Raw genomic sequence first — 8,622 nt, 5'->3', positions numbered from 1 at the left:
TTAGTTTAGAAATAAATGTTTGATGATAAAAGAAAGCCCTATCTGTCCTCTAAAACAAATATATATATATATATAATTAGTGTGGGTGCACTTAATGTGAAAGCCATAGCTGAAATTGTAGGTTTTGTTTACATTCAGAACTTACAATTGCCTGTGTCATGAAAGGGTTAAACACATTATATAACAACTGCCCCATATGACGTTAAACACATATTATATAACAACAACTGCCTCATAAGATGTTAAACACATATATATTATATAACAACCGACCCATACGATGTTAAACACATATTATATAACAACCATCCTCATATGACGTTAAAGACATATTATATAACAACCGCCTCACGTGATGTAAAACACATATATATTATATAACAACCGCCTCACGTGATGTTAAACACATACATATTATATAACAAACGCCTCATATGACGTTAAAACACATACATAGTATATAACAACCGCCTCACGTGATGTTAAACACATATATATTATATAACAACCGCCTCACATGATGTTAAACACATATATATTATATAACAACCGCCTCACATGATGTTAAACACATATATATTATATAACAACCGCCTCACATGATGTTAAACACATATATATTATATAACAACCGCCTCACATGATGTTAAACACATACATAGTTTATAACAATCGCCTCACGTGATGCTAAACACATATATATTATATAACAACCATCCTCATATGACGTTAAAACACATATATTCTATAACCGCTTCACGTGATGTTAAACACATATTATATAACAACCATCCTCATATGACGTTAGACATTATATAACAACCGCCTCACGTGATGTTAAACACATATATATTATATAACAACCGCCTCATATGACGTTAAAACACATATTATATAACAACCGCCTCACGTGATGTTAAACACATATATATTATATAACAACCGCCTCACGTGATGTTAAACACATATATATTATATAACAAACGCCTCATATGACGTTAAAACACATATTATATAACAACCGCCTCACGTGATGTTAAACACATATATATTATATAACAACCGCCTCACGTGATGTTAAACACATATATATTATATAACAACCGCCTCACGTGATGTTAAACACATACATAGTATATAACAACCGCCTCACGTGATGTTAAACACATACATAGTATATAATAACCGCCTCACGTGATGTTAAACACATACATAGTATATAATAACCGCCTCACGTGATGTTAAACACATATATATTATATAACAACTGCCTCACGTGCCGTTAAACACATATATAGCATATAACAACCGCCTCACGTGATGTTAAACACATATATAGTATATAACAACCGCCTCATATGACGTTAAACACATATATATTATATAACAACCGCCTCACGTGATGTTAAACACATACATAGTATATAACACAGACATCCCAACACTCCCTGAAGTTTAGGGAGTCTCCCTGATTGTAATAGCGACTCCCTGATGTCAGCAAATGGAATGCAATCTCCCTGAAACTCCAAGTATCCAATGTGGCCCAAATGTGGAAAAGTGTTTATTTAAGGAATGCCTTTAGTTGCTGGGACGTTATAGAACCCTCAAAGCATGCATCAGTAACCAAAAAGCCCCCCCCCCCCCCCCGATTTTAACAAAATAAAATACAAATACTACCTTATTTACTGCACGTAATTAAACTTCGTATTTTAAAATATTTAACCATTCAACAAGCGTACGATCACTGGAAAATAGGTTTGTTTCACCTCCCTGAAATGAGTTTTTGCAGGTTGGGATGTCTGATAACAACCGCCTCACGTGATGTTAAACACATATATAGTATATAACCGCCTCATATGACGTACACATATATTATTATATAACAACCGCCTCACGTGCCGTTAAACACATATATAGTATATAACAACCGCCTCATATGACGTTAAACACATATATTATTATATAACAACCGCCTCACGTGCCGTTAAACACATATATAGTATATAACAACCGCCTCATATGATGTTAAACACATATATATTATATAACAACCGCCTCACGTGATGTTAAACACATATTATATAACAACCGCCTCACGTGATGTTAAACACATATATATTATATAACAACCGCCTCACGTGATGTTAAACACATACATAGTATATAACAACCGCCTCACGTGATGTTAAACACATACATAGTATATAACAACCGCCTCATATGACGTTAAACACATATATTATTATATAACAACCGCCTCACGTGCCGTTAAACACATATATAGTATATAACAACCGCCTCATATGACGTTAAACACATATATTATTATATAACAACCGCCTCACGTGCCGTTAAACACATATATAGTATATAACAACCGCCTCATATGACGTTAAACACATATATTATTATATAACAACCGCCTCACGTGCCGTTAAACACATATATAGTATATAACAACCGCCTCATATGACGTTAAACACATATATATTATATAACAACCGCCTCACGTGCCGTTAAACACATATATAGTATATAACAACCGCCTCACGTGATGTTAAACACATATATAACAACCGCCTCATATGACGTGTAACACATATATATTAATAAACAGTCACTATGGCGACCGCCCTAAACAAAATGGCGAACACGCACGTCTGAGCGTCCGTACTCACACAGCTTGTTCATGGGAGTGACAGGAGGGAGGTCTTACTGGCGCTGAAGGGATTTTCCCGGGTACGTCTTGGCCAATAGCATTTGTTGGTGGGCGGGACTTCCCTACTTCCTGGTTTGTTAGAGGGTTCGGCAGCTGTCAATAACGCGTGGTCTCCTAGGTGAGGGGGTTTTGTGTGGTGTTTGCTCCCCGAGTCTGGCAGTTCTTGGGGAGTTGTGTAATGGCGGACGGGGGATCTAGCTGTATGTAGGGGCTTGTGAGAGCCCGGGGTCCGGCACACTCAGTGTCTTTATGCCTAAACATAACATGTCTTACATTTAATGAAATATTATTCACACAAATTAAACTTACCCCAGTTAATATCAGTTCAGGACTGTGGTTGTGCTATGAGTGTGTAGTATTCGTTATTCAGGAAATAAAGAGGTCTTTCTCCTTATAAAATATATTTATTTTGTTAGAGCATTTTTAACAAACTCTGTATTTAACCTATATAGGGAAATAATACAACCGTGTGCTGTCATGTATATGCAAACAGCCATTAAATGTGTAAACAAGGGTTAATGAATTAGGTATAACGAACAGGAAGTGCACCATGATGTACAATTCAGCCCTGGGACTGCTGCTCACTAGCTGACAGGAAATAAAGGGTTAAAGTGATGGTAAATCTGAGCATTAAAAAAAATAAATAGGATTTCCTGTCACTAAAAATAAACTGCAGTTTCATTTATCACTTATTAAACAAAATGCTAAACGCACCCTGTCTGTGCCGTGGCAGTTAGCTAAAGTCAGAGCCTCTGGCGCCTACCGCACAGCGCTCTTTCCACCTCTAAACCAATAGCTGTGCTAGTCATATGGCACTGTTCTGTGTTCTAGCACGGCTATTGGTTTAGAGGTGGGAACGTCACCTCATGGGGGGGGAAGAGCTCTGTGCGGTGGGCGGCCAGAGGTGCTGACTTTATTGAGGAGCCGCGGCACTAGGGTTGCCACCCGTCCCTTAAAATACAGAACACTTATAAGTTACACACGCTGCAGGGTGTGCAGGGAGGAATATGAATAGTGCTGTCCAGAAACACAGTACATGTTCCTCCCTGCACCATGTGTAACTCATAAGTGTCCAGGAAAACATGGCTGAGGTGGCAACCCTACGCGGCACAGACGAAGTGATCAATGAAACTCCAGTTTATTGTTAGTGATGGTAAATCCTTGTGGGTTTTATGCTCGGATTTACCATCACATTAATTCTGTAGAGGAACATCTGTTTTTAAAAAGTTGTGTAATGCATTTTGAAACATCTTATATTTTACTTTTAAAACGGAGAACACGTTTAAAGTATCTCATCCCTTTAAATCCTATATGCTCTTCAGTGTCACCTAGCCGGTATATTAACGACCACGTGGCCCATAATGGTCACAATATTACATGCTCTATTATAGCATGCCATTTTATCAACCCTACACTAGTGTGTGTTTAACTCCTGCTGAGGGGTTAAACACAGAGTAGAAGTGCCACTAGTGACCCGCTGAGCCCGAGCGGAAACCGCGCAGCTTTCATGTGTAACTAGCGCTGCTGATTGGTACACACACACACATATATATATAATTATTATTATCATTTATTTGTATAGCGCCGCCAAATTCCGTAGGTCAGAGGTTGATCGAAGAGGACGGGATGGGGAATATTTCACTATGAGAGAGGAAATATAGTTGGGAGCTAGACTGTTTATTGCTTTGTAAGTTAGAGTTTATACTTTAAATTGTATTCTGGAGTGTATGGGGAGCCAGTGTAGAGACTGGCAGAGCGGAGCAGCTGATGTAGATCGGCAACTTAGGTGGATGAGTCTAGCAGAAGCATTCATAATAGATTGGAGGGAGGAGAGGCAGTTTTTCAGAAGGCCATTTAGGAGTAGATTGCAATAATCAATGGGTGACAAAATGAGGGAATGCTATTTTTCTAGTTTTTTGAGTACGGAAGGGTCGAATTCTGGAAATGTTGCTTAGGTGTGAATGGCAGGATTTGGTCAGTGCTTGTATATGTGGGTTGACGGTGAGCTCTGAGTCTAGTGTGACCCCAAGACAGCGTACCTGGGGTGAGGTGTTGAGAATAGAGTCTCCAACCGTCAGAGAAATGTCAGGTGTTGGATGTCTCGAAGAGGGGGGAATAAGAAGCAGCTCAGTTTTGGACAGATTGATTTGGAGGTAGTGTGAAGACATCCAATAATAAATTGCAGAGAGGCAGTCAGAAATCTGGTTGAGTACAGAGGGAGAGATATCAAGAGAGGAAAGATATATTTGGGTATCATCAGCATATAAGTGGTACTGGAATCCAAAGGAGGCTATAAGTTTTCCAAGGCATGATGTACAAGGTGGCCCTCGGTTTACAACGGTTCAAATTGCACCGTTTCAGAATAACAACCTTTTTTTCCAGTCATGTGACTGCTATTGAAAAGCGTTGAGAAGCAGTGCATTGATTAAAATAGCCAGTAGGTGGAGCTGTCCGCTTGTGTTGCAGCAAATATATGCAAGCCAAGCAAGCTGAAATTAACCAGTTTAACCAGACCTGAGCTATTGAGCAGCTTGCAAGGAACAAGATCTTCCTGTCTATAAATCAGTCCAGATTGGAATGTATAGAAAGAACGGTTTGCAGAAAAATGCAAGTAAAGTCTGTGTTGTGTGATTATTTTATTAGGTTTATAATGCTGTTTAGCAAATGTTTTTGTTCATTTAACTTAGTTTAATTATACTGTGTTGTGTGATTATTTTATTAGGTTTATAATGCTGTTTAGCATTTAAAGTCTTCATTTCAAAGCTTTAAAAATAATGTATTAGATGTTACTTATGCCAATTTTGAGAGGGAAAAAATAGGAGACAAGCGAACAGAAAGTAGAGCACTCACAAAGGGAGACTAGTATAAGTGGCTATTCAGTGGGTATATAATATTAAAACTTAACATTTATTATTAAAAAAAAATGATAAAAAACTACTATATAAGTATTAATACTTAGATTAAAACACAAACAAATAATAAACGGCTGTATATCCCCAATGACCCCAGAATGTATACCATAGAAACTCAGATTAGAGTAGGAGGGATTTTTAGGCAGATATACACCAAAAAATGGTTCACGGATTGCACCAAAACCTATCTAAAAAAGAGGATTGACCTCAAACAAAATTATACTATCTAGTGCAATATTGGACCGGTGTAGGTCTGTCCAAAATATTCCCTATGACAAAATTAGTATAGTGAGTAAGAGGGGAAGTGTAGGTAGCAAGATTCACATAGTCCATACATTTAGCATATTACACACACCCATTTGTATAGGCAAGAGTGAAGTGTTCACAAACACAAATTAAACCAAAAATACGATCAATGAAAGGTAATATGATTCTATAGATCTGTTATAATAAACACATTGACTAGTGAAATGTGACTTGCATAGTTACACTTAGCCGTAGGAAGAGTGCCAAGCCAGGCGAAATGTACATTAGGCACTCTTCCTACGGCTGTATCAACCACTAAGTGTAACTATGCAAGTCACATTTCACTAGTCAATGTGTTTATTATAACAGATCTATAGAATCATATTACCTTTCATTGATCATATTTTTGGTTTAATTTGTGTTTGTGAACACTTCACTCTTGCCTATACAAATGGGTGTGTGTAATATGCTAAATGTATGGACTATGTGAATCTTGCTACCTACACTTCCCCTCTTAGTCACTATACTAATTTTGTCATAGGGAATATTTTGGACAGACCTACACCGGTCCAGTATTGCACTAGATAGTATAATTTTGTTTGAGGTCAATCCTCTTTTTTAGATAGGTTTTGGTGCAATCCGTGAACCATTTTTTGGTGTATATCTGCCTAAAAATCCCTCCTACTCTAATCTGAGTTTCTATGGTATACATTCTGGGGTCATTGGGGATATACAGCCGTTTATTATTTGTTTGTGTTTTAATCTAAGTATTAATCACTACTTATATAGTAGTTTTTTTATCATTTTTTTTTTAATAATAAATGTTAAGTTTTAATATTATATACCCACTGAATAGCCACTTATACTCCCTTTGCGAGCGCTCTACTTTCTGTTCGCTTGTCTCCTATTTTTTCTACATTTACTTGAACAGTGAGCACCCTCCCCTGGTATTACTAGTCTATACTTCATTATATCAGATATTAGTATTATTGTCCCCAATTTGGGTGACTACTTTTATTGGTTAAATTGTGGTAAGCTAATACTTGACGGGGAATCATTAAATACAACTTCCATTACCACTATCCCTATCTTTATTATATAACAATTTTGAGAGGGGCCTGGAATCTAACTCCCTCACTTCCCATTGACTTACATTATATACTGGGTTTCAATTTACAACAGTTTTGATTTACAACCATTCCTTCTGGAACCTAACCTCGGCGTAAACTGAGGGCTACCTGTATAGAGAGAGAAAAGCAAGGGACCCAAGACAGAGCCTTGCGGTACTCCAAGTGAGAGAGGCATAGGATCGCAAGATATGTTGTTAAAGGAAACTGAAAAAGAGCGGTTTGAGAGATATGAGGCAAACCATGAGAGGGCTTTGTCTCGGATGCCAAATGAATGTAGAATTTTTAGGAGGAGAGGATGGTCGATTGTGTCAAAAGCAGTGAATAGGTCAAGAGGAATTAGTAAGGAGTAGTGGCCTTTTACTTTAGCTGATAACAGGTCATTTGTTACTTTAGTAAGAGCAGTTTCTGTTGAGTGTTTAGGGTGGAAAGCAGATTGTAGTGGATCAAGTAAGTTAGTTGTGAGAAATTGAGTTAGCCGATTATAGACCAGTCATTCCAATAATTTTGAAGCAAAGGGAAGTAAGGAGAAGGCATGGAGGGGTCAAGCAAGGGCTTTTTTAGGATTGGTATGATTGACGCATGCTTGAATGTATCAGGAAATGTGACAGCAGTGAGAGACTGGTTAAAGAGATGATATAGGGTAGGGGTTAGTGAAGCAGAGAGAGAGGGAATAAGTTGTGAAGGAATAGGGTCAAGTGGGCAGGTTGTGAGATGAGCCAAGGATAGGAGTGCAGAGACTTCTTCCTCTGTTACAGGAGGTAGCATAGGTTTTTGTTATTAAAAGGGTTAGGTAGGATTGCTGGGTTTAAGGAGTGTGAGGTGCAGATATCTTTTTTTAATGGTGTCAATTTTATTTTTGAAGTTCAGCAATAATCTAAACAGTGAGGTTGGTAGTGGGCGGGGGTGCAGGCGGATGTAGAAGGGAGTTAAAGGTTGAGAACAGCTTTCTGGGGTTGAATGCATGAGATGACACAAGGGAGGAGAAGTAGACTTGTTTGGCCAGGCTGAGCGCAGAGTTGTAGGACTTAAGGATGAATTTATAATGCCGGAAATCAGCATAGGTGCGTGATTTCCCCCTCTGCCGTTCAGCAGCCTGTGAACATCACTGAAGATATCTGGTTTGTTTGCTGTGCCATGGTTGCCGTCGAGTGATTGATGTACGACGAACAATGGAGGGTGCAGCTTTGTCAATTGTTGATTTTAGTGCCAAATATATATATATACAGGTATACCTCACTTTACAGCGCTTCACTTTACAGCGATTCGCTAATACAGCGCTTTGTGGAGCTGAAGTTCAACCTCCAAGGATTTTGAAACAGTGCTTTAATCATTGTGAAATTGTTAGAAAAGTGAATGGCACCATTTTGTTATGCTTAGTTCACTCTGTTTATAGCATTGCAGTGCAATATGTGTCTGTGTTATAGTCTGGCAAATTTTACTACAGTAATTGTCACAATTTTACGGGTACAGTATTTATTGAATACTAATTGAATACTTGAAGTGCTATTGTTAAACTAAACATAGCACAATTGCACCCCTAATATATGTTAGTTCAAACATGTTTTAATGATTTTAAACACTGAAAAGAAAGCTAAAACTGCCTTGTTTCACTTTA

The 8,622-nt window shown here is 37.9% G+C and overlaps 1 protein-coding gene across 1 annotated transcript in view; it reads left to right on the top strand.

Moving 5' to 3' along the window:
* The first annotated feature begins 2,782 nt into the window (after positions 1 to 2,782).
* Positions 2,783 to 8,622, top strand: part of ZDHHC24 (zinc finger DHHC-type containing 24) — a 31,176-nt gene continuing 25,336 nt past the window's right edge. Inside the window, exon 1 of the mRNA XM_053719965.1 lies at positions 2,783 to 2,837. The gene's annotated coding sequence lies outside the window, so the exon portion shown is untranslated. The remainder of the gene's footprint in view (positions 2,838 to 8,622) is intronic.

Source organism: Bombina bombina, chromosome 7, assembly GCF_027579735.1.
Source record: "Bombina bombina isolate aBomBom1 chromosome 7, aBomBom1.pri, whole genome shotgun sequence".
Taxonomy (NCBI): Eukaryota; Metazoa; Chordata; class Amphibia; order Anura; family Bombinatoridae; genus Bombina; species Bombina bombina.
This window is presented reverse-complemented; position numbering and strand designations above follow the sequence as displayed.